The following is a 22,399-nucleotide window of genomic DNA, read 5'->3' as shown; positions in this document are numbered from 1 at the left end:
GTGGGAAAATTTATATCTTTCTCTCATTATATATTAATATTCATATTTACTCACTATAAAAGTTTTCACTCAGTCTGTTTCTCTCTCAAGGCCACACCATTCCCTGCAGAATGTTGTTTGTAGACCAGACATAGCTTCTTCCCATAACAATCCAGATTCTTTCTCAAGGTTTATTCATAACATGTTACTGTTAAGTGTGTGTAATTTGTTATGACTCTGACTGCTTTCCATTGTTGTAACTAGGGGGGGGGGGGCGAACCCTGCCCAGATCAGAACAGAGCAGAATGCTGTGCCATGATGACTGTTCTCTCTTTGCAAAGATTATTAATAAATGTGCCGACTGAGTGAAATCCATCGATCTCCGTTTATTTAACTAGGATTAATAGTTGAATACTTTTTTCCCACGACAAAGGTAATCCGTCACACCAAGCAAGCTTGTAGCGAAGGTGGAGAGGAAAAACTCCCTTTGAACAGGAAGAAACCTCCAGCAGAACCAGGCTCAGTGTGAGCGGCCATCTGCTGAGGCCAACTGGGGTTAAAGCAGACAGAAGCAGACAGAAAAAGAAGCAGATAGACAAAAGGCAGATTAAAAGGGAAATGTGAAAACCTATCCAATATGGGTTTAAAATGACAAATACAGATCAAAAATAACACCAAGGTTTTTATAGTAATATCTAAGACCAATTTGATGCGATCCAAATTAATAGACTGAATTATAATCTTTTTAATCACCTGTTTGTCAGCGTAATTTTCTATTTGAGGAACAAGACAATTTACATTTAAAATAAGAAAAAACTATTACATTGTCTTATTTCAAGTGCATTTTATCTAATTATCTTATTCTAAGAGTAAAAACCTCCATTCCATTGGCAAATCATCTTATTTAGCTGCTCAAATGGAAGGCAAACACAGTTATTTTAAGACGTCTTTACTTATTTCTGGAGTCTTTTGCAGTGTAAAACCATTAATATTCATCTAAAAATGTAAATAATTTGAGTCATTATCAAAAAATCATGGAAAACAGACTGAATTTAAGCTGATGAGCTATTCCTATTGTTTATTTCTCTAAATCTATTGTAGACCTTGTACCAGACAGTGAAATGAACAACTGGATGAAAACATAAAATTATACATTTTTGTCATGACTGTGTTCATTTATGGGACTTTATCTTTAGGTAAAATACCAACCCAGCAGTTAAAAGAGGAGCAGTCTGTAAGGAACTCCCAGGCTACTTTTCAAAGTTTAGCCCAGTCCGGCCCTGTGTCAGAGGAATCTCTTGAAATCTTGCAGATGTTTTCTACACAAAATTACCGTCACCTACTTGATCTGGTTTTATCCTGCCGTTTGTCTGTTTCTAACCTGGATATCTGTGATGCAGTGTGTTCTGACCACATTCCTGTGCAGTTTGAAGTCCCGCTTGCTATAAGTAAAGCCAAACCTCCCGCTGCTGCTCGGTGTTGCTGCATCAATAATCCTTCACTGCTGCTCAGTTCTCAGCTGGTTAGAGATGTGTCACTGCCCAATTTTCACGTAATAAAACAAAGGATCTTAGCTCATGATTTTACTATGTCTGCCTGCCTCTTGTGGGCAATGTTGCTGCTTTTAAGACCAGAAAACCTTAACCTAAATCGGAGCTCTGGTTGGTTAGGGAGCAATTGAATATGTCAAAAAAGAACAGGTTGGGATTTTTTTTAAAGTTTAATTACTCCTGAATCATTACTATTAAAACAGTAAAGGGCATAAAAAAATATATATATATTGTTTTAATATAATTCTGGTGACCATACAGTTATGTGTCTTATTCACAGCCCTTGACTAACTCTGTTCTCTGGGAAATTTTCCTCAACTTTTAACTTCAAAGCTCAGAACTGTAACTGCTTTAGTTTCCTCTCCTTCCTTTCATCCTGTAGTATGTATTCCTGCTTTTTATTTATTTTTTTGTACAATTTGTCTTTTCATAAGGAAACTAGAAACCATTACCGCCAAATTCTTCTCCTGGATGGCCTGCCCTTCCTAAACTTTAAAAAAAAATACTCTAGGTCAGAGGTCAGGGATTAGCGGACCGAGGTGCGGATCCGGACCCACCTGCTGGCTAATTCAGACCCAACCTGATATTTATTTAGAAATTACAGCTTGTTATCCGGCGACAGTGTCTAACTTCATTTGCGCCGCTTCTCCTGTTAATACGGTAAACTCTGGAGCGCCCGGCTCCAGGCTGCACGTGATCCAATGAGCTGCTGTCAGTCTGGGTTGCTGCTGCTGCTACTTTTAGACACAGCAGGCAAACCTGTGGCAAGCCGGGCGATGGGAAAGAAGGAGAAGATGATGAGAAAAAGAGAGCAGAGAAAGTGTGGACTGCTGGAAGAACTGTGGTGAACTGGTGAAAGAAAAGTGAAATGGTGCTCAAAGATGACCCTGAACATTTAGAGGATGTTTGGCTCAACCTGCTGCAGTGAAGCAGGATTCTCCACCATGAACAGAATCAAAAATAAATATGGATCCAGGCTCAGAATGAGCTCCTTGATATGTGCTTTAGAATGGCTTAGTCTCCATTCAAACCAGGTTTAAAGCCTTGCAGGGCAGCAGAAAGCCCACTGCCAACATTAAGATGGAAAAAAAAAAATAAGCAGGTGTTTTATAAAATATGTGAATCAGGAAATTGTCTATTTACCAAACTGAACGATTGTTGTTCTCTACTTCAAAAAACACTTTAGATTTTAAAATGGAACATCTTTTTTTTCTTTTTTGTTTTATTTAAACATTTTATATATAACATGTATGCATAAAACCTCATTTTATGTCAGTGTTAAATTCAGTTTAAAGTAACAGATTATAGTTAAAAAGTCTCTGGACCTTCACTAACGTTCTGCTCTCTCTGCTTTTTCTCATAGTAGCTTCATCTGGTCTGTTCCTGTTTGGCTGTGACTCCATCCTGGAGAGAAATATCAGCTGTGCTGCTGCCATCAACACCTTTTTTTATTGATGTAGGAGCTTGGCCTGTTTTGCAGTGTAGTCCTGTTTCTCTGACTGTGATTGGCTGGATGTGCTCTCTTCATCCTCTGACATGGGAGCTGGCTCAGAGCTTGTGTGTCTGGCTGTGTTTCCTGGACGGGGCCGCCTTTTACAGCTGCTTATTGTATCTCTGCTTCTGTCTCCTTGAACCCCAGTCGGCCTCAGCAGACGGCCGCTCACACTGAGCCTGGTTCTAATGGAGGTTTCTTCCTGTTAAAAGGGAGTTTTTCCTCTCCACTGGCGCTACAAGCATGCTTAGTGTGTGGGATTGAATTCAACTGGTTTTCTTTAGATAGAAAACTTTTAATCAATCTGACTGGATGATCTGGTGAACTGTAAAGAGCCTTGAGATGACATGTGTTGTGAATTGGCGCTATAGAAATAAACTGAATTGAATCGAATTGAATTACTGGGTTTTGATTTTTTTATTTGGACCCCACTGATTTTTAATTGGTTACCCGCTCTAGGACCAGACAAGCTTTTATTTATGAGCCAAGTCTCTTCTTAGGTGTGGTCTCTGAATTACATTAAGCATGAAATGGAAGAACCTTCTCCTAAAAAGCCATGCTGGATTCACATTTTCTTTGCTAATCTTTTCTCCAAACCCTCTGAGAATGTAGCACAGTCAGGTAAGCATTCTTCAGCTTTTATATTCGATACATGCAGCTACAGCTCAAACTGTACAACAAAACATTTAAAAGTTTACAGCTCATGATGTATGTTCTCACACTGTGCGGCCCGACGCTCAGATGCGACCTCACGACGACCAACTGAATTTCAAACATCTTTGCGACCGGTGATCGCCCCTCGTTACCCTCTGTGTACTACACCGTGCAGGATGCACCATCAGCCTAAAACTCAATCGAATAAATTCTCACACGACTGGAAAATTGGCCCGAAAACGGCCAAAAAACGTACAGTGTGTGCTGGCTTTAGAGTTACAATAGTATGGCTTAGACTCAAGGATATTGTGTGTTAGATTGGTCAACCATTACAGGAGGGTGCACATTTGCATTCTAGCGACACACACACACACCCGCCCACGTGCTGTTTTATTTTTGATGCTTGTACAAGTTTAGTTCTGATGCACGGCTGAAGCATCGCTTTGCAGTAGAAAAGTGGGTGTGATGCGCGTTGGGCAGAGCTGCGCTATCCTTCCTTGCCTGTAACAATGGCGGCTATATTTACTGTGGTTGCAGGCACCAGAATGATAAAATCAAACATATTTAGCCGACAGGTTTGTATATTTTAAGTCAATTTAGGCGTTAATAAACTGTTTTAAGAGGAGTGATCATGGCGCTCTGCATCAGCAGTGCTGTGTCTGTCTCCCTGCCAGCTCCCAGATCAGAAGCAGAATAAAGGGTCATGTAAAGCTATTGGTTAAACTTCACAAGTTTTTTATCAGAAGATTGGTCCGTAATGGAGCCCGGCAGGTGAATGAAGACCGATTATAAAGTTTTAAATTGAAAATATATTAATATTCAAAACAAATGAAAACAATATAAACAGTCAGATGAGGACAACATAAAATAAACAATGACAAATAATTTACAGGTTTTATACTTTCAGTCCTTCACAATTCCAAATGATCCTTAAATTGGGATCTGTTTCAAAGGGGGAAAAATTAGTTCTATTTAAGCTTCCAGTTTTCCTTAGAAAGAAAACATTGAATCAGTTTAACTGGATGATCTGGTTAAATTGTAAAGTGCCTTGAGATGACATGTTGTGAATTGGCACTATGGAAATAAACTGAACTGAATCAAAGCAGTTCAGGTGTCATGAATGATGGAAACAAAGTCAAATAAATGGAGACAGTCTGACTAATTTCTGCTCTTTATTTATGTTTATCAATTCATCAAGTTTAGATGTGATTAGAAGGGAGTTACTCAGAGGAGCTCCAATTTAAGAAATACAGGTTAATAAAAGGATTTTATGTTGTAATTATGCTGATTCCTTACTAACTTACAGGCAACATAGTTTTCCTGTTTTGTTTTGTTTTTATTTGTGATGGAAAAAATAAAATGCTCAAGTTATAATAAAATAGTTTTTCATTTTATAATCAGTTATTGTACGATCCACTTTTGGGCAACAATCAATACTGAGAGGGGAACTCATGGTAGGACAAAAAGCACAACAAGTCGAAAAAGGTTGGGAATCACTGCCAATGAGGATGATCCTCTCTGCCCCCCCAAAATGTTTGTGCCTCTATGGTTTTAAATAAAAATACAGAAAATGCGTATTTCAGTGTAAGGTCTTCAGTCTCCTGCATATCACTGCCCTTTAAACAGGCCTAACAAGCATGATTTGAAATCACCTATCAGGGATCATTGGGACAAAGATAGGAAAACTATAACGATTCAATATATGTACAGACACATCAAAAGCAGATTGCTCTGCGAGAAGCCTGCTTTTCTCTGCTCAAATGGACAGAAAATAGCTGTGGTCACAATCTTAGAAGTAGAAGCCCATTCTCCCAGTCTTTCTGAGTGTGTGTGTGTTTTGAAAGCACTTATTAATCTCTCTATGGCCTTTCACTGTCTTATAAAATCCTGAGTGTGTGTCATTGTTTGGGCTTCATTTATTTGAACACACACCCTGTAATCATGCTTGCAAATACACAGATTTTAAAAAATGAGCTGCCATTTTCATCATGGTACTAACAAAGTGCATTTGAAATCACTCTGACTTCCCCTGAGCTTAGCCATCAGCGCTCACACAATACCAATCAGCAGAAAAAGTGACGGCTTCAAAGCTTGAAGCTTGACTACATTAATAATATAATAAAACAGCAAATTGAATGTGTGGGCTAAGGGGTGTAGAGAAAGAGTGTCTTGAAATCCTCCAAAGACATCCGTCTTTGTTCCTGACTCTTGTTTCTTTTTCATGATGACTCATTGAAAGTGAAGGCTAATGACAAAATAGCAGGCTAATTCCTGTAATTATCTGTGTTTGTCAGTGGAAATGTGCGAATGACAGTACTTCTTTCTCTGATCTTTAAGCCAGTTGCTTCGGGGGTGGCATTGTTACTAACAAAGCATTCATAGACAGGTCATGAATTAGCGATGCATAAATGTAGTTGGCGAGAGAAAAATAGCTCCCCTGAGGAATGCTTATACAACAAACGTGACCCCTTGCAGTAAGCTGGGAAGCTTCTTTTTTCTGCACGTCTCGATCCGTTTAGCAATAGCTGAGAAGCTCACAGGATCGCCACTAAGGTAAGCAAAGGTGATGGCAAACATATATCCCATTACGCCACAGGTGTCAAGTAACGAAGTACAAATACTTCGTTACTGTACTTAAGTACACTTTTTAGGTATCTATACTTTACTCCATTACTTATTTTTCCTCCTACTTTTGACTTCTACTCATTACATTTTCACACAAGTATCTTTACTTTCTGTTCCTTACATTTTTTAAACAAACGTTACTCGTTACTCTTGGCTTCGGTTTAAAGCACAGGTCACGGATTAGCGGACTGCGATGTTATGAACAACATTAAATCCAAAGATTTTGTCCGAGGTAAAGCTGATGTATTTGTGGTAGTCTCTTGTTATTCACACACAACAATAAACAGCGATTAGCCGACGTGGGTTTTAAAACTGCAAAGCTTTGTCTTCAGCTGAAAATCAAACGCGCATCTACACAGACCAGTGTGATGCATTCGCGAGCGTCAGAGTGCAATTGTGCATTCAGGAGCATGGGACATTTCAGACTTACAAGGAAAGAGACAAAAACGGAACGTAACTCATACAATAATGTATTTATTCAGAAACAGTGTGGTCTTTCTTACAATACTGAATGCTCTATAATTGTGTTTCTGTTATTTTTTGATTATTCACATCTGCTAGCTTTTTATTCTAAAAAATCTATAATATTACAGCAGCAAATTATCCGTTTTTCAAAAGCCTGTTTAAAAGCTCCAAATGAGGCTTCGGATCGTACAGCGACAATTGCGCTGTCATTATTTTACAGGGCAGAATTTGCATTTGCTGAATCTTGTCTTTTAACTAGTGATGGATATACAGGAATACAGTCATACAAGTGTCAACTCCTCTCATATGGAACAGGATGCAATATTTGGCAATTCCTATTTTTATTTTTTCATCTTTTTTTTTTTATTCAGTGTAACATGAATGCATAAATACGTCACTTTATTTGAGTGTTAAATTCTGTTTAAAGTAACAGATTATTAAAAATGTCTCCTGTCATTTACTGGTTGATTTTCTTTATTCGGACCCCACTGATTTTTTATTAGTTACCCGTGGTTTAATGTTTCTAAATATATATTTCACGTCATGTGCGCCATCCAATGCACATCATTGGCACCATCCACATCTAGTGAAAACTAGTGTAATTGGATGAGTCGTATAACGCAAACACTCATTGGTTAGTTAAAGGAATTTATCAGAAGCAAGCAGGTGTTCTTCAAACTGTAAACATGAATTGTCTATGCCATGCTACAATGTCAGATTCAGAAAAACATGTCTAAATGTCTGAAAGGTTGGACACAGGCGAGAGCTTATCGGGAGGCGGAGACCAACCAGACCTCCCTCATCCTTGGCCCTATCTCTAAGAATTTTTTGAAATAGACGAAAAATTGAGCTTTTAATTCATATAGTGGCATCTGGCCTTTTTCTTAAAGGTTACTTTATACTTTTATACTTTAAGTAGTTTCTGGAGCACATACTTTTTCACTTTTACTTGAGTAAAGAGGTCAAGTTGATACTTCAACTTTTACCAGAGTGTTTTTAAACTGCTGTATCTATTCTTCTACTTAAGTAACAAATGTGTGTACTTTTGACACCACTGCATTACGCTACCCTTGAAAAACCATGCCGAGACCGGTCCGAGCTCTGTAACTGAGATAACTTATCGTGTGTAAATGGAAAGCAAACTGAACTGAACCAAGCTTGACACAACCGAACCGAGCTAACTGCAGACCAGTTCCAGAGGTGGGCTCGGCTCGGGTTTTCCCTGGCTCGGTTCTCTGATAACAAGAGCGCATGAGCAGAACGTGTCATCTCCGTCTGGCTGCACATCCCGATTCAAACTCCATTCCAGTAGTTGGCGGTAATGCCCCTCCAGAAACTGAAGAAGAAGAACAACTTCTTCTTCAACTATAAACCACAATCGAAATCTTCTCCACACAACATTTTAAATAATGGCATTTTAAACAATAACACCGAAGTACAGCAATAATAATCAAGCATAACTTTCTGAATGTGACGGACGCGGCCATTTTAATTTGCTTGATTCCCTCCTTCTTCGTCTTCTTCTTCTTGTGTTTCATGGCGGTTGGCAAACAACTTTTGGTGCATTACCGCCACCAACTGCTTGATTTCCTCCTTCAATACTGGCAGTAATACTGCAGATGGTCACTAGGAGGCGAGGAGTCGAGGAACTGAGATAGCGTGATGTGTAAACTGTCAACAGGACCGGTCTCGGCATGGATCAGTTTTTCAAGGGTAGTGTAAATGGAGCTACAGTGAGCTCTCTTCACGACACCACAGACACAGGTCGATTATTTGAAACGGGCGTTTGTTCATTGGAGCCCATGCAGAGACAGCCTCCTAATACCATAACATCAAGGGACATCATGCCTTGTGACGCAGTAAGGACTTTAAGTAAACACACGGGACATGAAAATACATTTTACCAAAATGTAAAGGAAAATATGAGGGCTACAGGTCCAACCAGCTTTAGTTCTGATAAACCAAACTAAACGTACCTCATTGGCTGCTTGTCATGAAAAGAGGTAAAGTTCTTTAAGATCGCTCTGGTTCAGTTTCCTAATCTTCAGCACCCTTCAGGTTCACCTTTACAGTAATAATCCCGCTGCATATTTCCATAGTAACGGTCAGTTATTTTTTTCCCGCCCTTTCGGGATCTCGCGGGATTAACGAAATCACGCGGGATTTCGGAGTCATTTTTACACAAGAATTCAGCAGCAGCCGGTTAAAGGGCTTTTTAAACAAAGAAAACCTATTTACCTGAGAATATTTAAATGCATTTTAACTTACATTAACACCATATGAAATAAAATAACTTGTATATTTATTCACAAATTGTCTTAAAGCTACAGTGTGTAATAATTACAGGGATATACAGTCAGAAATGTAATATATTATACATAACTATGTTATTTATCATCATCTAGGAGCTCAGCCTCTTAACCTTAATATTTGCGTTGCCTTAGAATTCGTTATTTATAATTACATAGGAGCGGGTCTCGCAGCCATGGAGGCAGACATCTTTGCGCTACGGCAGCGCAGAGCCAACAAACTAGTGATTGCGAGATCGCCAAAATGTCACAACGATGTAGAAAAAATAACGGGTATATTTATTATCTTAAGTCTACATGAAATCTATACCCTACACAGACTAATGAAATACTATCTGTAAAATTATCTATGTAAACAAACCTCATCACTTGAGAAGGTAGGTGATGCGGACGTCGTGGAAGACATTTTGTCCCGTAACGCTCGCCGTACTGTTGGGGGGGAGAAGCGGTGGGGGGGAGATGTTCATGTTGCTGCAGTCTGACCGCTAGATGTCGCTAAAAGTTACACACTGTAGCTTTAAATCAACTATGGAACAGTAAACACATGGACAGCAACATGCACAGATTTATTGACTGAATGGAGGATAAAGGGATGAAAGAATGAGAGAGGAAGAGATGAGGGATAAAGGGATGATGGGAGGAAGGGTAGAGGGAGGAAGGGATGAGGGATAAAAGGATGAAGGGAGGAAGGAATGAGAGAGAAGGAAGAGATGAGGGATAAAGGGATGAATGGATAAGGGGATGAAGGGAGGAAGGGATGAGAGAGAAAATGGATGAAGGTGGAAGGGAGTGGGAGGTTAAGGAAGGAAGGAATGAGAGAGGAATAGATGAAGGGATGAATGGATGAGGGTTGAAAGGGTAGGGGGGTTGGGGGTGACCGACATCGGAAGGCATGAATATCTGTGTGTGGGGGAATGATCTCCCAGGGAATTTGGTTCTGGTTCATTTCTTCAAGCCTGCAGTGAAAACCCACCAGATGGAACCTGAGGACGAGATGAACAAGAAGAGGAAATGAGATTAATAGAGAGAAGAAAGGGAAAAGGGTGAAGGGAGGGTGGGGTTGATGAAACATATAGCAGAGTGAGAGGAAGTGGTGAGCAGAGTATAAATAGAGTAATAGATAATTAGAGGAGTGGTTTGGGTGTGGCCCTCCTCCCTTACTTAAGTTAACCTGTTCACTCAGTTTAATAAACTGAGAAAGTGAAAAAAGAAACACGAGCTTCATCCTTGGAAATGATTAGATCCATTATAAGTTCAGATCATTTCAGATGAAAGGGAAAAATGAAGACCTGAGCGACTTAATAAACAGACCTGGAACATTTTGACTGGGAGATATTTCTTTATTGCAACATTTGAAATTTTTACATAAAATCTGCTGCAATGTCTGATCTTCAATCAAACTTGTTTTTTGGAACTATTTGGATTGTTTAAAAGGATGATGGTAAATAAAAGACATCTATAAACACAGAGGATTTTTTATTATGTTTTTGCTAAGAAACAACACAGATGTAAAGCCTGATCAAGTTTACTTGTTGATGTAGCAAGATCTATTTTAAAATACTGTAAACAATCAAGGGAACACGAGATCTCCAGGGAAATCGCATTTCATGATGTCAAAGTGTTTTTATGTTCATTTACATTTATTTAAATCCCAAAATTAGTATAACTTTTGCACCGTTTTTGCTCTGAGTTGGTTGTTCTTTCAGCAAATGGAGTTATTTCTTATTACCCACTCAGTGAAGACTTGATTACTAAATTAGTTGATCAATCAAAAGCGAATGAATCTGATCAATTGTTTCAGCACAGTTGAAATATTTATTTTAGCCTTGGACTTTAATGTTCCCCTCATGGGGCTCTTTGAGGAGCTTTAGGACAGTCCACCTCATGTTCCAGGCAGGGCGTGAAGGAAGCCATCTATGTTAAGAAAGAAGAACCAACCTCAAAGAGAGGGGGTGGACTCAGATTTCAGCTTTCTAAAACCTACAATGGAGCGACTGAGTTGATTCCTTCCCGCCATCATCGCAGCTCCCCACCTCTTTACAGGGGAACAGAAGACCTCGCCTGTTCAGCCAGGCCAACAATTCCCTTTATTCCACTTTCAGGGACATGGACTCAATTTCTCACTCGCCCAGTATGTTCTTGAGAAGAAGACAGCAAAGTGTGGAGAACAGGAGCCCACAGCATATGGGTCAATTGGAAAAGAAGCGTACTGAAGAGATCACCCAACACTCTGTTAGTCTGGAGCTGCATTTCACCTCCGGTTATTAATGGTCTCTAGATAATAAGAAATTCCTACTTTTTTCATTTAGTGTGGGAATAATAATGAACACAGTGAGTTAAACACAAATCAAATAAAAAATGTTCCAAATAAAACAAAAAAACTCGCCATCGGAGCCAGTGGTTCTTCACACACTGCGATCCCGAGAGAGCGCTGCTGCAGACGGGGTAGGATTAGACCTGGCTGCCGCAGTGCATGCTGGGACAGCTGTCAGTCTGGAGAATGGACAGGTCTGCTCTAATGCATGCCGGGTAAAGAGGGAGGGGCGAGAACAACATCCAGGGCCTTTCTGGTCTCGCACTTGAAACCGATCTAGAAATAAGTAAATAATTCTCAAATTAAGTGCATTTACTCTTAATTTGAGTAGGTAAATGAGATTATTTGACAATGGAATTAGTATTTTTTACTTCTAAAAAAAGATATTTAGATAATATGCACTTGAAATAAGACAACTGGCAAAAGAGACATTTTGTTAATGGAGAACAAGACAATTTAAATGTAAATTGTCCATTGTTCCATTGTTCTTTTACCTTCTCAGTTCAAGAACAAATGCATTTATTTTAAGAAAAGATTACTTTTGATTTTGTTGCAGTGCATTCTTCTTGTTCTGGTGAATTGGAACAGTAATAGGGCTGAGGCTGATGATGTTTCACAATAACATGAGAACACACAAGTACACATGTTGAGAAATGGCCATAGACAGGGTATGCAAAAAACTATATACCCACCTTTCATCAAATCACGAAACCACGCCCACATTCCAAAGTGACAGCCGGAAGTCCTGCCTTAATTAAACCGGAAGTCCCGCCTTAATTAATATAAAATTTATATAAAATTAATATAAAATTGATATAAAATTAATATAAAATTTATATAAAATTTATATAAAATTAATATAAAAGTGATATAAAATTAATATAAAATTAATATAAAATTGATATAAAATTAATATTAAAAAAAATATTTAAAAATTTATAAAAATGCATATAAAAATTAACTATGTTATTTTAATAACGGTTATGATGATTATTTTTAATTATTTGTATTGATTTCTTATATAATCACTGTTAGCACTCCGTTGCAACCTCTGCCTGCCTGCAGCAGCTTGAGCAGCTGTGTGAGGAGTGTCACTCACACTCACACAGCAGCCACCCCCCAACCCCCCTCGCTGCAGTGGCTGTAGCCCCCTCACTCTGCATATATAGATATATCTATATATCTAAATATATATATATATATATATATATATATATATATATATTTATATATCTATATGTAGATATATATACAACCAATCATGATGTACATGTATATGTATCGGTCTATTAAAAGAAAAAAAGAAAAAAAAAAAAGTCTAATTTTGTCCATTCATACGGTTTAAGCGTCCCACATGCGCAGTAGAGACTTCAATAACGTCACAAGCCGTCTTGCTCCTTGTTGACTTCCGTAAAAATGGAGGGAAGGTTTAGATCGCATCTAGCTGTCTTTCCCAAACTTAAATACACAATCTTTTTTAAGATTGTTAGAAAAAAAATAAATAAAATGCTCCCCCACATTATCATCCACCATGGTTGTTGTGTTTCTAGCCGCTTCTGTGCTCGCTCAGACGCAGGTTGCAGTGGAAAAGATCTGGATCACTTTAGGCTGCTGTGTGAACCCAACCGTTCTCCAGCAAGGTTGGGTGACTTAGTGAGGGCTGACCAGAGCATTCTATTCAAAGTGACGGCTGACCAGAGCATTCTATACAAAGGCCATACTGTCCTTCCTAAGGGTCACCTGATGTGAAAGGTCACACTATGAGGAGCTCACACCACGCCACACTGTTTAAGGGTCACCTGATGTGAACGGTTAGAAAAAAGAGGAGAGACTCTTTGTGAATCTCCTGACCGTGGTCTGAATCAGAGTTCTTTTCCCACGGAAGAGGATTTGGGAACAATGTGGCGTAGCATTATATAAATTCAAAAGTCGCTGTATCTGTCTTTGGTAACTCCTGATTCGATCAGCTGATAAGGTGGAGCCACAGCGTCACGATCTGAGCCACAAAGCGTCTGAAACACAATATGTTTAAAGTTAGTTTTTTGTTCACTCAATTCACTGCCTGGGTTTTTTTTAAATAGACAGAATCATTTTTCTTCTTCTCACTATTCAGTCATTGATGGAAATATCTATCGTACAAACCTGATAGATGACAGTCTATGGATTGCAAATGTTTTGTAGCGTTCTGCTGCCTGAGGAAAGATTTTCTGCTTTTCTCTGCTGTTCACAGAGAGCAACTTTGACAGAGCGGTTTTTCAGCTCTACTAAAATTGTATCAATAACTGGATAGTGATATTCATTTCTAAAGGCTTATCTATCCATATGTTTGATTATATTCTTAATTTGAAACCAACTGATTGGGAAAACTATAGCTTGTTAAAACAAACTGTCCTCTTTTTTAATAATTTTTTGTATTAATCTCTTAATTTTTTCAAACATTTATTTCTCTACTGAATCATTAATCTTTTTTATCTATCCCTAGATTTTTGATTTTTTTTTTTGTAATTCTAATAATAGATTTGATATAGTGGCAAACTGATAAATTGTTTAACCCTTTCCTGAACAGAAATCAGAGAAACGCTGTAGGTAATAGCACCTGAACCTTGTTCACGTAGATTTAACAGATATATCAGCTATATGGTAATTTCACTTTTATTACTGAAAGGTTTTCAAATAGCATAGATTAAGAAAAAGTAATTGCATACAGTATTCAGCCTATAATTTTTAGTCTGCCAAGACCAAGCAGTTTTTAACACATCTCAACCTCCAAATGTAGCTACTGTCTTCTTAGTAATTATGTGAAAAGAGCCTAAAAAGAAAATCAGAAAGTTTCTATTCCTGTTTATCTTTTTTTTTTTTTTTTTTTTTTAAGAAGCACCCTTGTCAGATGACCAATTCTGTAAAACGGGAGGACATTTTAAGTGCAAATTTGATGGAGCCATCTAGCAATTAGAACTTTTGCTCTATCTAGCGTCATTGTTCTGAAGCAGGGGTTTGAGCTTCATGATACGTTTGTAAGTAAACCCTTTAAGTTTTTGCAAATACTCCATGTGCAATTAGTTGTTGGCCTCAGCCTTCTGGGACTTGTAGCAGTCAGCTTTTTAGCAGACCCTCTGAGGAGCAGAACTTAAACTATTGAATATTTTCAACCCAGTTATCTGTTTTCTATACCCTACCAGCTTCTCCGTCAGTTTTGTTGTAGAGTGAGTTCCTGTCTTTATGTGTCATTACAAGAAATACAGGCAGCAGAAAGTGCTAGTTGCTACTTCATTGCATTAAAAAAAAAACAAATCTGCAGTTTACAACCCTCATTTTGCAGTAAGGTAATCTGTCTAAAACCTTTGCTTTATTTTGGAAAAAATATATATTTATATTTCAGTCTTTACTAAAATCCCATTTAAGTAGAAATTTTAGGTTATTCACAGTATAAAAGTTAATAATATTGCCTCCTTATCCTCAAATATCCTTGTCCTATGTCTCCACCATACTCCTGTAACCAAACACAAGAACAATCAAATAAACGTTCTGGTATTAGTATCACACTTGGAGGAAAGTTTGTGCCTTGAAAGATAGTGAATTATAAACAAGCAAAAACTCACATTACAGACCGTTTCTCCTAGAACTTGTTTACAAATGCTCATGTAGGCAAAACCACATTATATGCTCATAACTGTAGCCGTATGACATGATGAATCAAGCATTTTGCAAGATCTTTCTAATTACGAAATGACGGACTGTATTTAGCATTTTAGATAATCACTATCTCTGTTTTCATCATTTGACTATGAAAAAATGTTCCTTTTTTTAATATCTTTTCCGGAGAACCTATTTTTCTACCACTTTTTATAAACATCTACTTTTTTTTCCCCCTAAATTTTCTCAATACAAACAAGCACAAAATAAAATTTTTAGATAAAGGCATTACTCTGTTGACTCATTCTATGGGAGACCTACTAGTATAACATGGAAATAAGAGTTACACAAGGGAAGGTAATAGGTTTTTCTTTTTTTTTTTAACTGATGCAAATCTAAAGGAGAAGCAATCGATTACAGAATTATCCAATGGTGTCTAAATCAAACATCTGTTGACTGAACATGTAACAAAAACAACGCATTACCCACTATTATTTAAGCTGTAAAAACGTACAAAAACATTTTAAGGAGCAGATTAGGGTGACATTCGCTGTATGGTTAAAATGTAAACTGCTCAGCTTATACTGCTGTTATTTTTTTCCTCATCAAAATAAGTTGTTTTAGATCTGCTACTTTATGCTTTTGCTTGTCTATCTTTTTTTTCTTTTTGTCATGAATGCAACAAGATTCAAACCAACCTCTAAGTAGTCTTAAACATCTACGTGATCATACCATCATTTCTTTGTGTAACTAACTAGTATAGTCATGTGAATATAATGTTTTTAATTGAATTAGTTGGACTATTTATTATTTACAATGAAACCATCATGTCTGTACTCTTTAATGCAAGTCTGTTTTCAACCCTGTAGGCATTTAACCCTTAAACATGATATAACCACTCTGCCTAACTCTTTAGTCAGAACTATATCGGTCTGCAGAAGATAAAACCATGTCAAAAAACCTACAGGATCAGAATTTCAGCTGTGTCGGATCAGTAAACATTCTAGATGATACATTTTACAGTATTTTACAAAGAATGATATTACGCCCTTTAGGTAAAATTACATCTCACAATCAATAGTCAGTAGTATTATGAGAAATCCTTTTTTCTATTAAGAGTCCTTTCATAAACAAGCATATTTCTGAGAAGAACTTTTACCCTACATTGTGTGCTGTTTCTCATAAAACCCAACCCCCCACCTCTACCGTATCTCCTCACTGGTTGTTCACTTTGCTTCATCTTCAGGCTCCAGACTGATCTGCATACCCCCTGACTAAACATGGAGAAACTATCCAGGCCGTATTCAAGGAATGTACATTGCCTTGAATTAAGGTTTAAACTCTATTTTTCTTTAGATCGGCCTTTGGCTGAGTTAATTCAACTGTAGGATAAATACCATTACTTTAAGTTTGACTGCATTTTTGTTTTTTGCTGTTCTGTTGATGTACTAAACTTTACTTTTTCTTTTTACTGAAAGGTACTATAGAAATAATTTGGGCTCACCTTAAACCTACCGGTCCTGAATCTGGGCTATTCAGTCACGGGCAGGAAAATCAGCTGTTTCACAAAGCCCTTTAGGTTGGACCAGCAACACAGAGCTATAAGATGAACAGTTAGTTTCCTGGTAATGTGGCTGTTTTTTCATGCTTAGAAGAGAACGAGCCTACGGTCATCTTGAGTTACTCAATCGTAAAACCATATGCAAGTCTTTAGTCAAATACCTCTCTACTGCTTTAGTCTAAAAAACATTAGGCAAAGCATAGTTATTACAACTAGAAGTATAGATGAATCGGGACCAGTTTCAAATTCTAATTTTAGTCAAACTTTGTTGTCTTGTAAGACAAAAGATAGGAATAATTTAGAATTTGTTAAAGTGTATAACCAATGAAACACTTTGTTTGTTCTTTTGTTTAAATCTAACCGTTATTCCTTATCTCCCAAAAACATATTCTTACTATTTCTGCCGTAAAATCTTTACTGATGACTCAGAATTTAGGCACTGATTATTGATTTATTCTCAGTCAACGATCAACAACTAATTATTTTGTTTTGGTGGTCTATAAAATGTATCACTAGTTGGTAGGATCTTTGCTTCAGACCTTCGTTAAATTCTAATTAATAAAAACTAGGAAGGACCAGTGCTATGATACAAACATGGGGGGGAAAGTCATGTTATCTCCTGACTTGTCTCTCTCTCTCAGTAAGATTCAGTTCTATCCTCCCTGCCAAGCGGTCATAGGATAAATGTTTGTTTTATTAAGTTGTTGAAATAAAAAAGTTTATGCAAGCTACCGGTAATAGGAACATGTTTTTAGTCCATACAATCTGAATGAGAGGCAACAATTTCCTTTAGAAGCAGTTTTTTTTACATATTGTAAAGGAAGAAAATATTCTAACATAGTTAACTTTGGAAAAAGATTGGCTTCTGATTCTTCCCTTCCCCAGGTCCACTCGGCGAGCTGGGTTTGGTAATAAAACCAACATTGCGTGTTGACGTCACAGAATTACAGAGTTTAATCCAATATAAGACAATGCATACACTTTAGAAATAAGACAATGCACAAACCTACACCAGAAACTGCAGAACAACAGAGACATACATTCCATTACCTGACATAGGAGGAAAGAAAGCAAAGAGTACAGAGACATCTTTGGAGAGTTGCAAGGGCAAATCTGATCTTTTTCTTCTATTTAGAAAGCTTTATCCTCTTGTATCTAATCCATTCAAAAAGGGCTGGCCCTCGGTCCTCCAACCAAACGCCATCTCTGACACTGCTAGGGCTTCCCCTTATTTACTGCAAACATCTGGGGTCATTTGCTTCTTTGTTTTAACAAGAAAAGGCGGAAAGCTTGTCCTGGCATCTAGAATTCCTAAAGTCATAAAACACAAGATAAGCTCTCACAGACAGCTTGTGGAATGCGGGGGGCCTCCTGTGCTTTGAATACTTACCCATTAGTAGTTTTAAATCATTAACACAGCCTTGTTCAAAATTAAGAAATATGTTCAAGTGAGAGTGTTTACACATGCCATAAGATTAACTGTAATAAAGTCTAAAAAATAATCATTTTTCTTTAACAATATTAAGAAAATGTACAAATTAATAAACAAGATGTTTGTCTTGCATTCTGATCTTTTTCTTTCTAAACAGGATCAACTCAGAAATCCATTCTTAGATGGATCTTCCCCTATCACACCACCTTTGTAAGAAGCACTTTTAGCAATGAGAAGTTTGGAATTAACCTTTGACTTTCATTTTTGGACACAGAAAGATTTTCACATCAATCTTACAGAAAGTAGGGCTGGATTCTAAATCAATCCTTGGATTTCATACATGTATTAAAAAAAAATAAGTATTCTGCTTTCCTAACAGTGTAGGGTTTCTTGTAAACTTTACCACAATAATCATTTTTAAAATCATTACCAATCATGAAACAATAAAAGTTGCTTTCATTGCTTTACCAAAATTGTGTAAATAATGATCATATGTGTAATGACACTCTTTGTTGTTGTATCTAATTTCCCGGAGGATACTTTGGGAATGAGAAGTTTGGTATTATGCTCAGATTTCGAGATGCGTAGAACCGTTTTTAAATTGAAACCATCCATTACTACAATCGACAAAATACAAAACTGTTAGTTAGTATACAACTATTATTATTCAACCTATCACAGCCATAGTCTAATCTGTTAGATTTGCGTAATAAATGAATAACTAATTGGAAAAGCTCTCCCTATTCAGAGACAATACTTAGCTAGATCCATATCAGGTAGAAGCTTGTTTTTTTTTTTACTGGTTTTATTATGGTATCATCATTAAAACATTTTAAAATTTGCTATAAAGATTAGGAATACAATAAATCCTGATAGTAAAGGCTTTTGAAAAATTTTATTTCTATCTCTCTAATGATAATTCTTTTACCTTATTTCCCCCCACAGGATTACACCGAGTTTATGAATCTTTCTAGAATGTAAGGAGAAATAGTTTCCTTGGAGAGGATTGTTATATACATCCATGCTGATGGGAGTGGTCTGTGTTTTTGCACTCTTTGAAATCTGAACAAATGTTTGGGGAAGCGGAATCATCCATTTCAAGGTCTTCGTTTTAAAAAAACTGAAATATATATTTGAATACTTTTTATTATATTTTGTTAGAATGTGAAAAACATTATATAATCAAGTTTATGACAGAAATGAAATAAAAATGTAATATATAAATGTAATATATTTAAATCTGCAATTGATCCTCATAATTTTAAATCTCACCACATTTTTAAAATTGTAATTCTATCTACTTCTTCAAGTTAGTAAACCTGTAGTATTCACTGGTTGGAAAAATGAAATGTTGAAAAACATTCAAAATATTTGATGAATGATTCTTCTGCTGCTCCCTGTTGAAAAACACCGTCAGTGGTTTTTCCCCGGGTCCGTTAATTCGAGTGCAGGTAACTTAAAGGAGAAGTTCGGTTTTTAACACTTTTAGCCCATTTTCTGTAGTGTCCAGGATGAAATCGAATGATCGACACCAAAATTTTGACAATTGGTCCTGACTCTGCTTTTTGGCTCATTTAGAATCCACCCCTGGCTGCTTCAGAATGGCTTCCATTGTGCATGTCCGATAATGTCCTTAAAACAACCTTAAACGTTCTTTTTTAAAACTGTTCCTGTAGTGTTTTATTTAGCATTTTGTAAATCCCATTGAGTTCTGTTGGAATAGTCAATATTCCCCTGCCACCGGAAACGGAAATGGGGCCTGTTTACACAGTTGTAGTCTTTTCGCTTCACTCTGTGTACTCCGACGTCGAGAATCAAGAATCCACCTTTCGTATTCCATTTTCAGAGTTTTTTAAAGTGTTTAACAGAGACGTTAGCACCTCGACGTCGGAGGTAAAACAGGCCCCATTTCCGTTTCCGGTGGCAGGGGAATATTGACTATTCCAACAGAACTCAATGGGATTTAAAATTTAGAAAAAAAGGATTTCTCATAATACTACTGACTATTGATTGTGAGATGTAATTTTACCTAAAGGGCGTAATATCATTCTTTGTAAAATACTGTAAAATTTATCATCTAGAATGTTTACTGATCCGACACAGCTGAAATTCTGATCCTGTAGGTTTTTTGACATGGTTTTATCTTCTGCAGACCGATATAGTTCTGACTAAAGAGTTAGGCAGAGTGGTTATATCATGTTTAAGGGTTAAATGCCTACAGGGTTGAAAACAGACTTGCATTAAAGAGTACAGACATGATGGTTTCATTGTAAATAATAAATAGTCCAACTAATTCAATTAAAAACATTATATTCACATGACTATACTAGTTAGTTACACAAAGAAATGATGGTATGATCACGTAGATGTTTAAGACTACTTAGAGGTTGGTTTGAATCTTGTTGCATTCATGACAAAAAGAAAAAAAAGATAGACAAGCAAAAACATAAAGTAGCAGATCTAAAACAACTAATTTTGATGAGGAAAAAAATAACAGCAGTATAAGCTGAGCAGTTTACATTTTAACCATACAGCGAATGTCACCCTAATCTGCTCCTTAAAATGTTTTTGTACGTTTTTACAGCTTAAATAATAGTGGGTAATGCTTTGTTTTTGTTACATGTTCAGTCAACAGATGTTTGATTTAGACACCATTGGATAATTCTGTAATCGATTGCTTCTCCTTTAGATTTGCATCAGTTAAAAAAAAAAAGAAAAACCTATTACCTTCCCTTGTGTAACTCTTATTTCCATGTTATACTAGTAGGTCTCCCATAGAATGAGTCAACAGAGTAATGCCTTTATCTAAAAATTTTATTTTGTGCTTGTTTGTATTGAGAAAAGTTAGGGGGAAAAAAAAGTAGATGTTTATAAAAAGTGGTAGAAAAATAGGTTCTCCGGAAAAGATATTAAAAAAAGGAACATTTTTTCATAGTCAAATGATGAAAACAGAGATAGTGATTATCTAAAATGCTAAATACAGTCCGTCATTTCGTAATTAGAAAGATCTTGCAAAATGCTTGATTCGTCATGTCATACAGCTACAGTTATGAGCATATAATGTGGTTTTGCCTACATGAGCATTTGTAAACAAGTTCTAGGAGAAACGGTCTGTAATGTGAGTTTTTGCTTGTTTATAATTCACTATCTTTCAAGGCACAAACTTTCCTCCAAGTGTGATACTAATACCAGAACGTTTATTTGATTGTTCTTGTGTTTGGTTACAGGAGTATGGTGGAGACATAGGACAAGGATATTTGAGGATAAGGAGGCAATATTATTAACTTTTATACTGTGAAAAACCTAAAATTTCTACTTAAATGGGATTTTAGTAAAGACTGAAATATAAATATATATTTTTTCCAAAATAAAGCAAAGGTTTTAGACAGATTACCTTACTGCAAAATGAGGGTTGTAAACTGCAGATTTGTTTTTTTTTAAATGCAATGAAGTAGCAACTAGCACTTTCTGCTGCCTGTATTTCTTGTAATGACACATAAAGACAGGAACTCACTCTACAACAAAACTGACGGAGAAGCTGGTAGGGTATAGAAAACAGATAACTGGGTTGAAAATATTCAATAGTTTAAGTTCTGCTCCTCAGACGGTCTGCTAAAAAGCTGACTGCTACAAGTCCCAGAAGGCTGAGGCCAACAACTAATTGCACAAGGAGTATTTGCAAAAACTTAAAGGGTTTACTTACAAACGTATCATGAAGCTCAAACCCCTGCTTCAGAACAATGACGCTAGATAGAGCAAAAGTTCTAATTGCTAGATGGCTCCATCAAATTTGCACTTAAAATGTCCTCCCGTTTTACAGAATTGGCCATCTGACAAGGGTGCTTCTTAAAAAAAAAAAAAAAAAAAAAAGATAAACAGGAATAGAAACTTTCTGATTTTCTTTTTAGGCTCTTTTCACATAATTACTAAGAAGACAGTAGCTACATATGGAGGTTGAGATGTGTTAAAAACTCCTTGGTCTTGGCAGACTAAAAATTATAGGCTGAATACTGTATGCAATTACTTTTTCTTAATCTATGCTATTTGAAAACCTTTCAGTAATAAAAGTGAAATTACCATATAGCTGATATATCTGTTAAATCTACGTGAACAAGGTTCAGGTGCTATTACCTACAGCGTTTCTCTGATTTCTGTTCAGGAAAGGGTTAAACAATTTATCAGTTTGCCACTATATCAAATCTATTATTAGAATTACAAAAAAAAAATCAAAAATCTAGGGATAGATAAAAAAGATTAATGATTCAGTAGAGAAATAAATGTTTGAAAAAATTAAGAGATTAATACAAAAAATTATTAAAAAAGAGGACAGTTTGTTTTAACAAGCTATAGTTTTCCCAATCAGTTGGTTTCAAATTAAGAATATA

The sequence above is a fragment of the Cyprinodon tularosa genome, unplaced genomic scaffold (genome assembly GCF_016077235.1).
Source record: "Cyprinodon tularosa strain WSP-4 unplaced genomic scaffold, ASM1607723v1 ctg792, whole genome shotgun sequence".
NCBI classification, from domain to species: Eukaryota; Metazoa; Chordata; class Actinopteri; order Cyprinodontiformes; family Cyprinodontidae; genus Cyprinodon; species Cyprinodon tularosa.
The sequence above is the reverse complement of the archived record's forward strand: the minus strand, read 5'-3'. Positions refer to the sequence as shown.